Consider the following 18,899-nt stretch of genomic DNA (forward strand, 5'->3'; position numbering starts at 1 on the left):
GAACGTCACAGGAGTGTGTGTGGAAATATGTGCATACACTGAAATGGGGAATTCGGAGTCATCAGATTTGATCAGAAATGTACGTTTACACATACAAATTAGAATTTTTGCATAGAAAGAATAGACCGCAGTAACCTTTGCAGTATGAATGCATTGTTGGGTATGTCTGCATGCATCATGTCCAAATGTAATTGCTACAGTATGTACGTATGCAAGCATAAAGGGTACTTCCACGATAGCTAAGGCTGTAATGAAATACTGTAACACACACACCCATCTTAAATCTGATAAGTGTACAGATTTTCTGTACTATTGTCATCTGCACATTTATAGAAATATACAGTCGTTACTTGTTGTCAAAGCCTTACTGCTAGTATTCTGGGCCCATAATATTCATAAAGTATCAGAGAATGGACGTTCTCATCTGACAGATTTCCTTTGTGCTGTAGAAATCTTTCACAATCTTTTAACTTTTTTCTCCCAGTCCCAGATGGATCCTCCTTTTCTTAATATGTTTATGATTTCATATTTTCATGTATTTAACACTACAACTGTAGAACGACATACTGTAACAGCTCTACCATCTCAACTCTGTCAATTTCAATGTTTTAATCTCCTTACTGCCAGGGTAACAGTGTTAAGTCTTCAATTATATTGACATCAAAAATAAGAGTATTCCATTTTGTATTTATATTGCCTAGTATTTTTTCAAACTGATTGAATAAATATTTTGACTATTTTGACTGAAAAACAACTTGTACTTTCCTGCATATAAAGCTCTCAATACCTTGCAGATTGCACGGTAGGCTGTGCAACACTCAGTGCAGCGTGGTGAAACTGGGACAAATAAATGGCACACTTGGCTGAATAAGGCACCCAGCTGTAGTTTTCAAACGGGGGAGAGCAGCAGGGAAGCATGGGTGTGTCTCTCGTAGTGCTGCTACCACAGATGCTGTTTATAGCTTATGTGTGGTTTCCACTAGGCTAGCACTTTCCACTACACTAGCCCATTATATGTGGACTGAAAACAGCTGATCTCCAAGCTTGCAATGTGTCGCAGCGTGATGTGGTGTGAGCTTGTAGATCGTCTGTTCGATGTGCGACCCCGGTGTGCAACTAAATCACCCTTATTGCCTCCCAGTCCTATAATGTAGACCTGTGCGCCAGGCCTGTGTTAAAAAAACACTTGTTTTACAGTACATGCTGTATACTGCAAAAGGGGGCTGTTTAAACACATTGCATACTCACCACGTGCATGCATGCATAGCCTACTGTATAAGTGTGCTGTAAATGCTTTAAAGTGCTAGGAGCTGCTGAGTGTGAGTTGTCTCCTGCAGGTTTCAGACATAAATCCTCTTTTATGATCAGGCCGCCGCCGTATGTTCGCTGTTAATGCTAATTTATATAGGTTGAAAAAACAGATTTTCAACCTACAGAAAAACATTCCTGACTCCTCATTGATGTGAGAACAGATTTGATTTTAAACAGATTATTTTCAATAACTGATTTTCAAATATATATGTTTAATCTTCTCTTGGCACACCCAATAAGGGGCATATCACATGGGCTCTAGTGCCTGACAGTGAGTCTCCAGTTCGATTCCCGGTCAGCCTGACCATTTGCTGCATGTCACTCCCATGCTCTTTCTACAATTTCACCAACCACTTTTAATTAGCACAAAACATTTAACTAGACAGAGTGCTTCCCAAAGGATGACGACCTTGGTCTGAAGTAGTGCTCACAGTTGAGGATGGGGCAGTCTGTGATTACAGTTCGTAGTCTGAATTCCTCTATGCCTCCTATGAAGCCACACTGCTCTCGGGAGTTCTATGAGGGCAAGCAGGGCTTCACAGATGGCACACTGCTCCTGAACATCTCCAGCTGGGAGCTCTGGATCCAAGCTCTCTCCTGATTCATTCTGCTCAGTCAGGTCAGACGCCTTAACTGCTGTTTGTCAGAAGCACCCCACAGTTCCTTGGGTGAACTCCAGCATGGTCCAATGGCAATGGTATGAGCTTGACACGAAAGACGAATGAACCGACATGGGAGGTGTTACAAGAGGGACAAAAAAAACTATACGATTAGACGAAAATAAAACACTTACTTAGATTCTGACACTAGAAATCTGAACATTCGCTGAAGGAATGAGTTAACATATGTACAGTCTATCAATAAATATAAACGTATCAACATATCAATGTACTGTATCACTGTCATTGCCCAATTATTGAATTCCCAAATACCCAGTTTACAGTGGCTGACTTGCCATTCAGGTTTTCTTCAGACTAAGAAAGGACACTCATTTAATTCAAATGTAATTAAAATGCAGCACATTGGAATAGACATTATGGCACGTTAGGGTGGTCAGTATCATGGTCAGTTTCATGTCAGTATCATGTCAGTATCATGGTCAGTATCATGTCAGTATCATGTCGGTATCATGGTCAGTATCATGGTCAGTATCATGGTCAGTATCAAGTCAGTATCATGGTCAGTATCATATCAGTATCATGGTCAGTATCATATCAGTATCATATCAGTATCATGGTCAGTATCAAGTCAGTATCATGGTCAGTTTCATGTCAGTATCATGGTCAGTGTCACGGGGCAACCCGTGCCCTATATAGGCCTACACATACACACATCTGGCTGCATTGAAAGTTATGCAAGGACTAATGGTTTTAAACTTGTGTATTGATAATGAAATGTTCACTGATTGTTTGCTAGTTGTCTCTCCTACACTGCTGGTGGCAATCCCCTTGATTGGGAAGGTGCCAAGTGCGGTGGAGGAGGGGTGTTTCATATGCTTTAGGAGTAGTAGGCCTATTGTGTATTTAAACTATCATTGAGTCTTTACCCCAAGTTATATTTGTTTAATTGTAATGCATCATTAGGAATGTTTAGGTTACTTTTATACTGTGGCACGGGGGAAGCTCTGGGAGTATTTATGGAAGTATTTGGGATTGTTGCTAATTGGTTCTGTGTCCTGTGGTAGGATCCACTCCCTATTTAAAGGAGGCTGCAGGGGCAGGGGCAGACAGGTAGTTAGTTAGATATGGGCAGAAACACAGGTAACATCCCTGAGGGAGAGCTACAGGGCCTTGTGTGATCAAGGTTAAGCCTGAAGAGAGCTTTTATCCAGTTGGGTCTTGTTTATACGTGTTTGCCTTAAGTGCTTATTTATTGTTCTCATTGCTTTATTTTTGACTTTTAGGCCAGTATTATTGTTGCTAATGTATATATTCTTGCACTGGAGTTCGATGGAGGAGTTGGGCGAAATAAAAAAAACCAAAATGCATCTCTGACTGTCTTTGGGAGCCTTGGCCGTTCGAGCCTTTTCACAGTCAGTATCATGGTCAGTATCATGTCAGTATCATGTCGGTATCATGGTCAGTATCATATCAGTATCATGGTCAGTATCATATCAGTATCATGGTCAGTATTAAGTCAGTAATACTAACATTCCACATACACTGTGTATGTTAATGTTATTGTCTCCGCCAGGCCGAAAGGCATGGCGAGAGTATGTTTTACCCCCCGTCCGTCCGTCCGTGTGTCCGTCCGTGTGTCCGTCCGTCCGTCCGTCTGCGAGCGGCTAATCTCCGACACCGTTGGCCCGCTCTCTCCAAAACTGTGCACACACTCCCTGGATGCCAATTCAGAACCTCTGCCCCAAATCTTTCACATAGCCCTTTTATAGCACCACCAGGAGGCCGATTTGTGCAGAACCCATGTACTCCTACAGATTTTATCCAAACGTCATGCAAATCGGTACACAGTATCTCTATAGTCATGTGATCAACAAGGATCTGTCCCATTTTCCATATTCCATCCTCATTGGCTAAGGTTGTCTTCCAAAGTTTGCAGGATTGGTCCGTTTTGAACAAAATGCCTCAAATCATGAACGCAGCTTGCGATTTCCATGAAATTTCCCACGCACATTCCCACTAGGCCGAGGAAGAAATGGCACCTTTTTCACATTGGCCTGTTATAGCGCCACCAGCAGGTCAAATTTAGCAAAACACATTTTTGGAACAAAAGCCTCATATCATGAATGCAGTGTCCGATTGCCGTGAAAGGCCTAAGAAGAAATTACACCCTTTTCACATTGGCCTATTATAGCGCCACCAGGAGGCCACAATAACGTACCTGACCTGGTGGAGACCTGAGCACTTTTTCTAGTTGACCGCTCATTTTGTAAGTCCATGGCAAGAACAATATTTTGTCAAAAATGTTCAACACAGACCAACATGGTGATGACTCCTGGTCCATGTGCACCGGAGCAGGAGTCAGTATCCAAAGAACAGACAGTGCCAGAGGGGGCAATTTATACAGTCGATAACATTTTTGTCCATCACAGCCTGTTGTCCTTGTCGTGGATATTGCATATTGAATATTGCGCAGGTTCCTTGCAATGCAATGACAGGGTTTGACGTGGGATGCCACAGTGTGATTTAGTGCTCATCACAGAGCTTAAGAGCATCAGAAATAACTCTGTCTCAAGAAGCCTGGTTAACCTCACAGACATGAAGTTTTGGTAGCAGCAATTTGTGGCTGGGTCCCTGCATAGCTGGAGTTTGTCAAAGTGCTGCATGTTTGTTCCAATTTAGCCACAAGGATTTGTGAAACAATTTCTCCAGAGGGCAATTTGATGGCTGTCTGGCTACTGCTTTCTTTTGTACAGACAATATCCTTGGGACAAACATAGTCATAGCAAACACTTTCTATTTAATTGGATTTTGCCTCCCAATCTCTCTTGTGTGCGTGCAAGCATGCCTATTGTATGTGAGTGTCTGTCTGTATTTACATGTCCAGCTTTGCGGTGATGTATGTGTACAGCAGCTCTTGCTGACACAGTGCTTTGGGCTCCAGAATCCTCACTGACAGCGTGGGCAGCATGGTAGACTCTGTTTAGTGACCTCCAAACAGAAGGGGCAACACCAGCCTCCCCTCCTCATGTCTTCCTCTGATGGGATCAGGCTCATTCAGAGTCCTATAGAAGAAAATCAGTCAGTTCAAGTCAATGCGAAAACAAAAGGACAGTTGAACAAAGACAAATATTTTACCATATTCTGTGTAACTGCTTGTCTGGTTGTGGCTGACCATCCGGTTAGTGCCTGTCTTCAGCAACAGCATAAAGCTGGAACTGCTGACACAGGACCCCTCGGACATTCCTATTACCCGTGAAATGGGATTCAATGCGAGTGTATTGCTCATAACATGGTTTTCACTCCCCTACAAATGATGTGCTGAATTTCATTGACCAGTTAAAAGGGAATGACTCATTGACCTCCACCCAAGGAACCTGATTCTTTGGTGATGACCAATGTGTAAGGGTTGCAATGCAGTCGGCTAATAAAACCCAGACAAATTGAAAAGGCCCATGGGTTTTTCTACTCTTTCAGATCTGTGATGTGGGGGTGATTGTCTCTCCTCAGTGAATCACCCTGAGAACGGCCCACGCCGCAGAGCTATTACCTTGTGGGCTTGAAAGCTTCAACTCAGCACTGACGATGCTTCTCGGAGGTCCTTTGCTCAAACTTTCAATACGATTGATGTTTCCTTCAGTGGCAAAGTACAGTTTACTCTGTGTGGTAGCCTGAAGGACAAAAGGAACATTGTTCTAGTTTTGTTTCCCAGAGCCAGCGGCTGTTATCTGTTGAAGAACGAGGGGGATATCGAGAGCCATCCAGGAAATGAACAACTCCTTGCATTATGAACAGTCTGCTCATAGTGCTAATCGTTAGTGCTTCAAAGAATCCCCACTGTGGCATTTGGTTAATGCTAACTCAGATATCTCTTTGTAATCTCTTTTCCCTACAGATTATCTTAATTAGACATTTAAAAGATGCTGAAACTGGCTAGAACATCTATCCCGAAACTTTGAAGTGAAAAATTAGGGAGCTTTCAAATGGAGACCCCGCGGATGGATGTTACAGCATAGAAGAATTAACTACTGTATCAGAGCTCTGGTTTGAATGGAGTAATCCCTTCAAATGCCATAATTGTTTCCAGTGCCAGAGCTAGAGGTAAGATAGAGGAGGGAGATTTCCCACAGCTGGTTCAGGCGGGGAATGAGGGAGTAGAGAGGAGTTGGATTACTCAGCTCAAAGCCCCCTGCATGGACAGATCTGCTCCTGTCTCTGTGGCCTGAGAAGCTTGTCCACCTGCTCCTGGTGACTACTGAACCACTGGCTCATCTCATCCAGGAAATGCTCATCCTCTGACCTGTTGGACTGGAATGCTTGGCCGGCCATCTCCATGGAAACCTTTTAAGCAGTTATAATTGAATCACCCTCAAACCTTTATTATGCTTCAGCTGTAAAGCGCAAAACAAATTGAAAATGTTTCATTTTTGTCAGTCAGGCAATCAGGATTTAGTCTTGCATGTCTAACAGAACTTTTAGAATGCACAAAGTAGGTGATTATTTTCTTTCTTCTTTATCAATTCCTTCTTTTGTTTAGTAACATTTAGTAATTTAAAAACGTGATTTTGTATTATTTTTTAATTTTTTAGATAAACGAATAGATGCAAAACATTCGATAACATTTAAACCATTGGTTCTCAAAGTGGGGTCCCTTTGGGGGGTTCCAGGGGGTCCCCAGCAAAGATAGTTAACATAGCATCACAATAATTAAAACCACTTTATCCATTTATGTGTTGACTTCAGAAATAGCAGATCTACAAGCTCACAGTGTGTCATTTTGTGCCACGCTGCGAGCTTGTACATCTGCTATTTTTGAAAATATTTGAAAAATATCTAAAATGTTTGGAAAATATTTAATATACATACATATTGTTTAAACATAACTCTCGCCCACTGATTTAACATTGATTAGTTTGATTAACCACATATGCCCTATTTTCTTTTTACAGTACTGTGCAAAAATAATAGAAATAGCAGATCTTTTGCTATTGCATTTAAAAAATAAAAGAATTAAAAGAAAACAGAGGTCAAAACAAAGTTAGTTTAATTTAATGGGTTTTCAAAAGTTTTGGAGCCCTATGGTAGATTGAATTTGCATATCGTCACCTTCTTAAAATAATGGTCTAATTTAAGTGTCAAGTAAAATAAAAAACAGAACTGAACCAGATAGAATATATGACATTTAAGAAGATGCAATGATTTACCTTAATTTTTCTTTTACCCTTGATTTTTTTGTTTTGAGAGCCTCTTCTCCTTCACCATCACAAAGTCCTGTTTCTTTATCAGAACAAGGGCACGACTTCATGTAGTCCTAAACGTTGTTTACAAAATAGTTACTGTTGATGTGGTTGATCACCAAGCATCACTCTGAAAGTATGACATATAGTATATACAAATAACATGGTGTGTCAAGTATTGCAATTGCATGGCTTTTCCAGTTCTGAGAATTGCCAGAAAAGTTGTTTACTACTGTAGTAGGTGCCCTAACAGTATATTCATATAGAAATATTCATATCATTAGAAATGGCTGTAGTTGCTGTCAGGCGGAAGCCTCATATCTCCATATTTAAACTTGTTTGTGTTTTTTTTCACCGGCTATTTCCCACCTTTTTATGTGTTTTAAGATAATAATAAAAAAGGAACGGTTTTGGACAAACAAGGTTTCCGACAGCGACGGTATGTTGCAATGGCTCATCCTTCCTTCTCATGTTAAACAATAAGAGCAGGAAATCACATTGTGGTGACCAGTTATACCGTACACCCAGAATGGGTGAGCACGGTATCCCATGCAGGCTTCCTCAGTTCCAGTCCCAGGCCTCAGAGATGTGGCGGGGTTCCTGAGACCCAAACCCCTCCCTCAGACACAGGAAATCCTGTCTGGAGACGGAGGTGCACCAGGCACGGCTCCGAGAAGGGGGGGACACGTCAGGTCTGGGGTATCGCTCTCTCTACTTGAAGACCTGACCTGGAGAACAGCCAGTCCAGGACTCACCAATATGTCTGACAGCTTCTCTGAGTGGGATGTTAGTAGAGAAGCAGGGCGGAGGTGATGAAGGCCAGTGGCAAGGGAGGGTACAGTAACGTGTCTCTGTATGAGTCAGATAGAGACAGGAAGCTGACCTGGAGTAGGCCATGAACTTAATGTAGGGACTCAGCTGGATGAAAATGTTTGCATGTCCTGTCAGCAGGGCATGATGCAGATGAACCAAAGATTTGACCCCCACCCGTGACAGAGCTTAACTACATGAAGCTCCTACTGTCCCTATTCCGGGCATGTCCAATAGGTGAACAGTGGACAAAAATAGTCACATTTCGGCAAAGAGATATGGTAGAGGGATAAAAGGAGGGGTGTCATGGAATTCAGTATCCATTAGCAATTGTTGAGGCAAACAGAGTCGGATACACTTCACCAATATGAGATAGAGAAATGTAATACATGAGCTCATGGGAGAAGTAGGCTACATTAAACATTCAGGGTGGTGAGTTCTCAGGGAAAGTAGGGAGAGAGAACATAGTTATATACAAAGATAAGAGAGGAACTGCTTGTGTCACGGGACCAAGCTGTACCCTAAACAATAAATACCAGGCCTGCTGTGCCATGTCATCTTGACTCTATAATTCAGATGGTCAGAACATCATAAGGCAAAAGGTGAACAACATAATAACAATAAGGTGTAATGTATACCACATGTCCTCCTCAGGGGACCAAGTATAGACCCCTGGGAGACCCCAATTAACAAAGTATACGTTTAATGTCAGTTGGTCTCCATCAATCCAAAACTTTGGTCCCCAAACATGATATCTCAAGCTGAATTGACATTTGCTGCGCTCTTCCTCTTCATGTTCCTCAGAGAATCAACTCATGGCCTTTCCTCTAGCCCAAATCTTCCACTTGTACACAATTCGTATATCCCCAAATCTAAAAGACAGGTTGCTCTGAAACTTGGAGCAGCACGACATCTGGGGAGTGTTTTTTAGACTCTCTCGTTTGTTTGTTCAACTGAATATTGTGTGGTTATGCTTTTTTTTTGTCACCTCGATAATGAATTCTGTTTAGCGCACCTATACAATATGTTGAAGGTCATCCTCGCTCTCTTTTCTCTGTTGTCACACATGTCACGCACGGTTACCTTAGAAACACTCTGAGAGATTTAATACAGCTCAACAAATAAATTAAACCAACTGTTGATGAAAAGTGCCTTTTAATGCCACTGATAAACAAATTACATACAATTGTTGGGAGAAATCTAACATACCTGTTAGCTTATTTCACATTTCAAAGGGATTACACTTTGATGGAGCTTTGCCTTATCATCTATGAAGGTCTGTAGCAACTCAAAATGTAATACAAGCTCATAATGTAGCATAATGATAAGCTAATAATTTAATAAAATCATGAGTACATAACGTAATAACGGATTTTTGCATAATGTACAGTAATAATGTAATGATGTGTTACATTAAGAACATCACCAAGCCACTCACAATGTAATAACAGTTCATAATGTAATAACGGCTTGTTGAGAAAAGGGTTACATCGTAATAATCAGTATCAGTATCATGTCAGTATCATGGTCAGTATCATGTCAGTATCACACTTCCTGTCAGGTGTTTTTTTTTTTTACTGTAACAAATGGTACATTGCTGTATGTTGCTGACTGTGATACACACTAACATTGACAAGTAAGGCATTACATTCTGTGAACTATTCTGCTGAACAAACAAAATCCCTCTACAGTGGCCAGCTATTAAATTGTATGCTTATACTAAACAAATAATAAACAAATATTTTGCAAATAATCTGGTTAGACTTTCTCAAAAGAAGACAACAGTGCATTTCTATGATTCCTCTACAAATTGTATTGCATTGTATGATATAATAGTTGTTAGCAGGCAGGGCATAGCATTTGAACGATTCAAGGTGGGGTCACGAGCCTGTGGTATTGTATAATATACATAATTAAAAGTTATAACTATGACCTTAATCATTTGTGCCATTAATAACCACTTGAACCCCAGCATCCCTATTCTGGGGAAATATTCGCCCACGTGACACATTTCTTCTTGGCAAAGCGATATGATGTAGAGTGAAAAACGTGTACCAAGTAGAGTTGCACCTCTAGGTTTTTTCTAAGAATAGAGGGTTTAAGTGGTTAAATACCTTATGCCATGGGTCTTCAACAGGGGGGTCCGGGACCCCAGGGGGTCCTCAGAGTTACTACAGGGGCTCCACCAAATCTTTGTGTGATAGGAAATTTATTTTACATTAACCACTTGAACCCTCGTATTCCTATTCTGAGGAGAACTTTAGCCAAAAATAGCAGATCTACAAGCTCACAACGCCTGGCACTGCAAGGCATTGTGAGCTTGTAGATCGGCTATTTTCGGCAAAGAGGTTTAGTGTTGAGGGCAGAGTGAAAGGTCAAGTTTACAAGTGAAAATACACATTAACATGAATCCAATGAATTTGAAATCTATGAAAAAGTTTAATCTGCAACACAATTTTATACAATATGTAGTAGGGGTCCCTGCTTCAGCTCTCTCTCAGCTAAGGGGTCCTTGGCCTGAAAAACATTGAGGACCCCTGCCTTATGCTTTTGCCATCAACAGAATCAATCATCCCTATGATCTAAGTACTCAAGAACCTAAAGTTGGGTTACATCGCCCTCTGCAGGAAGAAGAAGAAACGTAAAGTATCTGGAGGAAGCTGTAGACATGACTTCAGATGCAAACTGCTTCCAGGCTCCAGCACCCCATTGTGAGACAGTTTTGCATGCAGATTTTAAATGTTTAGGACATAGCCATGAAGACATTATTGAGGTTATTATCACTAATTTATTAGCCCATATACCATCACAAGGTCTCAGATCCCAATACATAGGACCACAATGGAAACAAGTCCCCAGGACTTTTTTGTGTTATCCATTTAGCCTTAATGTCTGACTGTATCACGTGCGGTTTACATTTACATTTCTAATAAAGTATTCAATCAATCAATCAATGCTGGTTATGTACTTCATAACCAGCATATGCTGGTATATATATGTAGACATGACTTCAGATGCAAATATATATACACACACACACACACACACACACACACACACACACACACACACACACACACACACACACACACTTTTTTATTCATTCAAATAAGTTCTGGATTGTAACTTTTAAATGCAAATGCTTTATAAACTGAGTTTGTCAGGAAATGCAAGTTGACACTTTGTGTTTGACAGTGACTGCGCCTTATATTGTCTGTGTTTGTGTGTGTGCACGCATGTGCGTTTGTGTACACACGCACAGTATACTGTATATGTGTTTACAATTATATACAGTGCATGCGAGGAAAAGGAGGAAAGCAGCTATTGCTCAGCACTTTTGGCAGACATCGCATTTACCTATTGTCACAAACACTGACATTCCATCATGTAGCCATTGCTGCACGGAAGCAATAACAGTTCTCATTCTTGAGTCAATCGTTCCATTGCTCTGCTAGCTATCAATATACCCTGCAGTGATTCTACCCAAGGGTGTAGTGACTGGATGGATAGAGTCATGCTTTTGACAACATGTAGAGTTTAAATGTAATAATACAAGTAAGATGCGCGAACGCTGGAAGCGAACGCAGATTGACTGTGGCTGCTATATTTCAACCACACTGTAGTAGTGCACTCTGCCGCACTCTGGAGGCTGTATACAGGCAGTGCAGCTGCTGGCATTTCAGCAGGGAGTTTCGAGTCACATGGGGGCGCGAGCCAATGAAGAGTGAACACAGACGGACAGAGACACACACACACAACCCAAGCACGGTGACATAGTAAGCTCCACTTGGTCGGAGGCGCGGCTTCGCCGCGCCTCCTTCCGCGTTCGCAACAACTTACAGTAGGCCTACATTTGACTGATAGTTCCTTGGTCAGAATGCTTTAACCCTCCTGCAGGCTGGTGTTATTTTCTAGGGCCACAGAACCTCTTCACCAGACTGGTAGAGGCTGCATGGTGTGTGGGATATAGCTGGCTTTGGTGACTCAGCGAAGTCACCAAAGCTTCCCCAAACCCTGCCAGAAAAGAGTCTACAGTTCTCTTGGTGTATTCCTCTGATTTCAGGCTGGGTTGGTCACCGTACACACCAGTGGCTCAGGTGGCAGTGGCCCAGGAGGTAGAGGTTCGATCCCCACCTCCTGCTGGCTTTGCGTAAAAGTGTCATTGAGCAAGACACTGAACCCCTAACTGCTTTGGGTGAGCAGGTGAATGGTTTCCTCCTCCGTCGGTGAGTGAATGTGTGGGAATGAGTGAATGTAATGCCCAGATACTGACGCTGAGGAGGATACTGGAAGGAGTCAATGATTGGAACCTGTCAGCGGTGATCACCTTCATCAACTTCCAAAAAGCTTTTGACACCATCCACCGGGGGAAACTCATGAACATTCTCCAGGCCTACTGAGTTCCCGAGAAGGTTCCAATGATAGAGGCAAGCTACAGTCAGACTCGAGCCAAGGTTCAAACCCACGACGGTGACACCAAAAACTTTGAGATCCTAGCGGGCGTCCTCCCCTTCCTGTTCATTATAGTGATGGACCATGCCCTGAGACTCGCAATCAGTGGCAGGGAGGAGACACTGGGGTTCACTCTGGTCCCAAGGCAAGTCAAGGCAAGTACACCCCATCACAATTACTGACCTCGGCTATGCAGATGACATTGCCCGAGTCTCGGATACAGCAAAGAAAGGAAGGGAACTACTACTGGCAGTAGAAATGGAGTGAAGGAAGATCAGCCTCAAGTTCAATGCCAAGAAAAAAAATTATTGACAGTTAATACGGAGGACAAAACCATTGCCACTGCCGTCGGGACGGTGCTCGAGGCAGTCAAGGACTTCAAATACCTCGGGCCTGGGCTGCTTCAATGGACCTGAAGGTTCGGAGGGCACTTGCCTGCAATGCCATGCATGGGATGAGGAGAGTGTGGAAATCTGACATGGGAGAAGACCTCAAGAATGCTACGAATGGCAGTAGGTGTCACATGGACCTATCACAGGTCACAGACAAGGTCAGAGAGAGAAGGATGAGGCGGGCACTGCGTCAGGCAACCGGGACTAGCTGCAAGCAAACTGGCACTATGAGAGCCAACCCAGGGCAAAGCTAGGAAAGGCTCCTACGTAGATGGACTGCAGAGGGAAGGCAAGGCAAGGCAAGGCAAGGCAAGGCAAGGCAAGGCAATGCAAGGCAAGGCAAGGCAAGGCAAGGCAAGGCAAGGCAGATTTATTTGTATTGCACATGTCAACAAGGACATTCAATGTGCTTTACACAGAACATCAAGCAAAGGAAACACAATTATACAATGACATTAGGATGCATAAAACAAAAGTTACAGTGCAGAAAAAAAGAAAAGTAACTCAATCAAAAGGCAGCGGCAAACAGAAAGGTATTTAGTTGTGTTTTAAAAGAAATAAGAGTGGCAGCAGATCTGCAGTTTTCTGGGAGTTTGTTCCAGATAGAGCTCAAGACCCTGATCCTAGACCGGAGGGTGTGGACGGCAACTAGACCGCACTCTCGCATCGCAATAAAAATTGTAAAGTGCTTTGGGGAAAGGTGCTATAGAAATGCACCATTTGCATCTAGGATGTTGTGGAACACCACCACAGGCCTGGCTGTCATTACTGTCATGGCAGCCCCTGTCAACATAAACAATAGATAAGAGATTGGGAAATCTTATCAATATTTCAACCGTTTTACACAAACACGCTATATTTTACATGACTAAAAGTAAACGAATAAATGCATGAAGAAATAATATACAAAATTAACTCATCAAGGCAGTCAACACCCCCCCCCCCTTGTTGCTGTTGTAGACAAGGATGATATGGCTTCCTGTCCTCTGTGCATAGGAACACACGATCTGTGTGTGTGTGTGTGGGTGGGTGTGTGTGTGTGTGTGTGTGTGTGTGTGTGTGTGTGTGTGTGTGTGTGTGTTTCCATCTCCCGATGAACATAATGTAGTCTTTCTCGAGCATGCGCATCAACGCTGGTGAACAGGTGCAGGACAAACAGAACATCGGAGACTTAGATCTCAAAAGGATGTTTGAAGATCCTTTTGGTTACTATCTACAATAAACAGAGGGAGCAAACAACAGTGTGTGGACTCTATTTGCATTTGTACCATGCTCATACAAATATGTGCAGTGAAATATTAGTGTGGCATGCCATGTAATGCCAGACTGTGCTAACAACGTCCAACATAATATAGAAAGCAAAGACCTCTCATCAGTCAACAGTAAGTATTTACCGCCTTTTTTCTCGTTTCAAGTTAGTTGTAGTGTAGGGAATGTTTTTCTTGTCTATGTAGACTTGGGTTGACTTAGATTGTTGACTGGTTGCCAGGAGAAGAAGAGGGCCTTTCAGTAGTGATGTGCGGGTCGGGTTTTTTCATGACCCGCCCCGCCCCAACCCGCGACGGAACGCGACCCGCCTCAACCCGCCCCGCGAACCCATATATAAATCTATGGCTCAACCCGCCCCGCGACCCGCGGTGGGAATATATATATATATTATATAGCGCTCTTTTAAGTACCCAAAGTCCCTTTAAATGTCTACAGTAGCACAACATTGTCATGGGCTGAATAAACAAGCATGTTGGTCAAAATAGGGTTTTTTTTTTTTTTTTTCGTGGAGAGCGGCTGACCCGCTCACCCTCAGCCCGCATAATTGCCTCTGAAATCCTGACTCGACCCACCCGCGCCGCGGGTTGACCCGCGGGTCCCGCGGGTTACGGGTCGACCCGCTCATCACTACCTTTCAGCCAGGCAATGATTTATTGGAAAGTTGACCATGCATGGACCAGTGACACACACAGCCCAGTGAAATTCAATGCAGACAAGCAGGCAGGCTCCTGGACTCACATGAAGAGGTTTTTACATTCTTGGATCTTCAAGAGAAAAATACTGTAAAACACTGAGTTCTTATTATCACTTTCTGTATTCTATTTGCCACTAGATGCCAGCATTTACAAGTTGATGCCAATATACTGATTTATGATCCGATATTGGCTTTTGGAACTAAGGTAACCGACCATTATATAATAAATGCAACTCTTTTGGGTAACTTTTCCTCTCTCCTTCTAAGTTAACTGGACTAAATGATATGGTTATGGTTAAAGGTTGAGGTAGGTGAGGAAACTGTCTCTCACTGCAAATCACGCCACATCATCTGTATAGGACGTTATGCAAACTATCTCCTTGATCATTTAATAACTTCATCTGCAGACAGGCTCATTATAAATTCATAAGGATTATTATATGCACAAAGCAAGCAGCCATCCTTGATAGATCAGGTTCAAGCATTAAGTATATCATCGAACAATTCTGATTATTCACATGCAGTGTAGGCTATTCATGTTTCCATTTCTTTCCCTTTTTTCAGATTCAGGAAAAATAACGTTCATGACAGATCGTTGATATATAATATATGGTATCTTTCTATTGGCATATACACAATGAGCAAAGATCCAACACTGCAAGAACAATCCACAACAATGCTAAAGTGAAACAGACTAGAAACATCTGCAACACATGCTTTCTGGCTTCAAATTCTAAAACAAAATGTCAAGTCTACTGTTTGACCCCTCCAGTCACCTATAATAAATTGTTTAATGCTGGAGAGCAGAGATAGAAGTCAGCCATGCAGTGCACAGACTGTGCCTTTATACAGTACATGTAAGAAAATGTCGTTTTGGGCACCGACGCAGCACTGGCCAGGCAACAGTCAGCTAGTAAGCAGATCCACTGGCCATCTGCTGGAGGGTAATAGAGCTACTGTATCAGGGAGGCTAGATAAGAAATGTCTTCTAAGAAAAGACACATTTGTTTTGTATAAGTGAAGCCTCACTGCCAGGCTACTGCTGTGAGGTTAGTTGGTATGTGATGATTTTTTTCTGCTGTGTTCTACAGTACACTCAGTCAGTGGTGGAAAAAGTACTCAGATATTTTACTTAAGTAGAAGTATCAATACTGCAATATAGATATACTCTGTTACAAGTAAAAGTGTACTTGAGTAAAAGTACAAAAGTATTGGTATCAAAATGTACTTAAATTACCAAAAGTAAAAGTACTAACATGTTTGAAAATAGCAAATCTACAAGCTCACAACGTGTCGCATTGCGACACGTTGTGAGCTTGTAGATCGGCTATTTTCAAATAGCCTATGTATAAAGTAGGGCTAAAGTTGTTAATGTATGTTTTATAATATAATAATTGATAATTGCAAAGTAACAAAAGTTTTCAAATAATTGTAGTGGAGTAAAAGTACAATATTTTGCCTCTGAGATGTAGTGGAGTAGAAGTAAAAGTACTGAAAATTGGAAATACTCCAGTAAAGTAAAAATACCTCAAAATTGTACTTAAGTACAGTACTTGAGTACATGTACTTAGTTACTTTACACCACTGGTGTAAAGTAACTAGTCAACTAGTCAACCTCAGTCAAGTGTAGTGTTCATGCAAGGCTGTGTGTGTTCCTTCCTTCTATGCGTGGCTGGACTGGCGAGCAGGCTGGCAGAGCGATTCTCATTCAGTTACCACCCCTGGCCCAGTCAGAGCAGGACTGCTTATCGCCAGTTCAGTCGACAGCCCACTCCCTCATCTTGTGTCGGGTCGTTTCCTGTTCACCGGCTGGAGGTCGAAATACAACTGGATGTTTAATCTGTTTGTTTTGATCCTGAGCTGATAGGAGCCCAACTATTCTAAAGTCAGGTCTTACCTTGCCCCAATGTCCTTTGAACAATAGATTAATGGAGGACAAACATTGGGGCTACCTTCGTTTAGTGTGACTAAAGAGGACTACAACAGTGTAGTAAAAGGTATTAGGCCAAATTCAAGGAAGAAAAATCCCATCTAAGTTTCACGGGTTACATAAGAGCATTAGATGAATAAGTCATCTCCTCTAGTTAACCTTTTGCCATTGGCAAACAACCACCACCAAAGTCTATTAAATTTTTCTAACCATAGTAAGAAATAATGTTATGCTATCTTTGGAAGAAATTGTATCCCAGTGCTTTATTCTGCAAGTGTTCAGTCAGAATCTAGTATGCTACTGTATATGTATGCATAAATTACTCACTGTAGCTCTACAAGAACTAGACAAAAAATGTCTGAACTTGATAGCAAAACAAATGGCAGTATTTTTCTTCTCTTCGTGGTTTATAATCCTGTATTCCTGAGTTCACTTACTCTCCTGACTGAGTTTTATCAGGTTTCAGAACTCCTCAAATGCAGCATTTTCGGCAAAGAGCAGGTTTGTTGAAAGGGGGGGAAAAGAGCAGACCAAGTACAGAGCTCAAGGTCAAGTTTGACTAAGTATTGAGGAATGAAGTGATTAAACATCTGAAAATACACATTAAGATGAATCCAACATTAAAAGAAAACATTACGTGTAAACAAACAAAACATTAATTTACACAACACTGATGATGGTGCTGTCAGACAAGTCAAGACTGTATTGAAATCTATGAAAAAGTTTAATATGCAACACAAATTTATACAATATGTAGTGGGGGTGCCTGCTTCATCTATGTCTCAGATAAGGGGTCCTTGGCCTAAAAAACATTGAAGACCCCTGCTCTACAGCACAGAATGCTCCCCCAACACTGCCAAAGAACTGTCTGTTTCTAAGATTGTAACAGAGAGGTCCTCTACTAATGTTGCACATGTATTTATAACCCTGAGTTGATTTAATTGCACAGTATATTGGCACTTTGATAACTTGCACAGCGTATTTTGCACAGCCATGATTTTATTGTTGAATACATTGACTTGATTCCTGTTTGGCTGAGATGGCCACTCAGCCAACGAGTTCCACTTGGGGAGACAAATAATAGTTTTTTTGTGTTTGGTAATCATGATGGGCAGGTGCAATGTGGGTAATGGGTGCAACAGAGACGAGGTGCTATAGAGGTAGACGCCTCCTCCGGCTCTGAGGCGTCTGTATCTCGGGCGCGCTTCCGCTTCCGTGTGCGTCACAGAAGGGGACGTTCGGTAGGCCAATCAGAGGCAGGTGGGGGCGGGACAACTACATTCTGACAAGTCCTGGAAAAGACGCGCTGTGATTGGCCAGTAGTCAACAGGCTGTGATTGGCCAGTTGTCACTTTGAGTGGCAGCGTACCCCCTCTAATATGGCGGCCGCGATACAGGCCGCTCCAACGAACTGCAGCGGCCAATGAGGTATCTAGGTTTCTATATCTATGCTATAGACAAATCCACAGACGCGCTGCCTGTAGCTGCCTGTAGGCGGCCATTGCTGCGGTGTCGCGTCCGCGGAGCGTTGACACCGCAGCAATGGCTGCCTACAGGCAGCGCGTCTGTGGATTCGTGTATAGAGGCTATGCGCGTGACATCATCGTACCCGGAAGTTATGCGGGAACGCCTACTGAGTGGCAAAAAAACTACTTTCTGGCCTTGACCCATACATCCAAACAGAAAAGTCCTATCTGATTGTATTAAACGATGTTAAACTCACCGACATGGCAGCTGTACGGAAAGCTTGAATTATCCTCTTTCTATCTGCAAAGTCTTCGTTTCATAAAAATCCACCGTAGACATGTTATGAGCTACTTTCTGTCAATAAATTACGTGCAGGTGATTATCTTTCTAAGTGTCAGAGTTTGGAAGCGCTCGTTTTCAATAACGCAGCGTCCTGCTGCCTCCTGCATTAGGCATGTGTGACATTTAGAAACAGGTGGTATGCAGGACCGTTGAGTGATTTCCAACGAGTGCTTCCAAACTCCAACTCTCCATGCTGCTCAATGTTTTGCCACTCAGTCTAGATGAGGGGGGCGTGTCCCAGTGGATAAGTGATGCATGTGCAGACTCTCTATTGTCCTGTTGATCAGTGAATAAATACACCATATGGTTACACCAGAACAAGGCCTCTGTACTCATTCCAACCGCTCATTCTAACAAAGCTTCAAAGCAATTTATATG

At 42.4% G+C, this 18,899-nt stretch overlaps 1 protein-coding gene across 1 annotated transcript in view; it reads right to left on the minus strand.

Moving 5' to 3' along the window:
- The window catches only part of LOC308099084 (E3 ubiquitin/ISG15 ligase TRIM25-like), a 228,588-nt gene that overhangs the window by 196,992 nt on the left and 12,697 nt on the right, over window positions 1–18,899 (minus strand). The gene's annotated exons all lie outside the window — the stretch shown is intronic.

Source organism: Gymnoscopelus braueri (assembly GCF_963280865.1).
Source record: "Gymnoscopelus braueri genome assembly, chromosome: 13".
NCBI classification, from domain to species: domain Eukaryota; kingdom Metazoa; phylum Chordata; class Actinopteri; order Myctophiformes; family Myctophidae; genus Gymnoscopelus; species Gymnoscopelus braueri.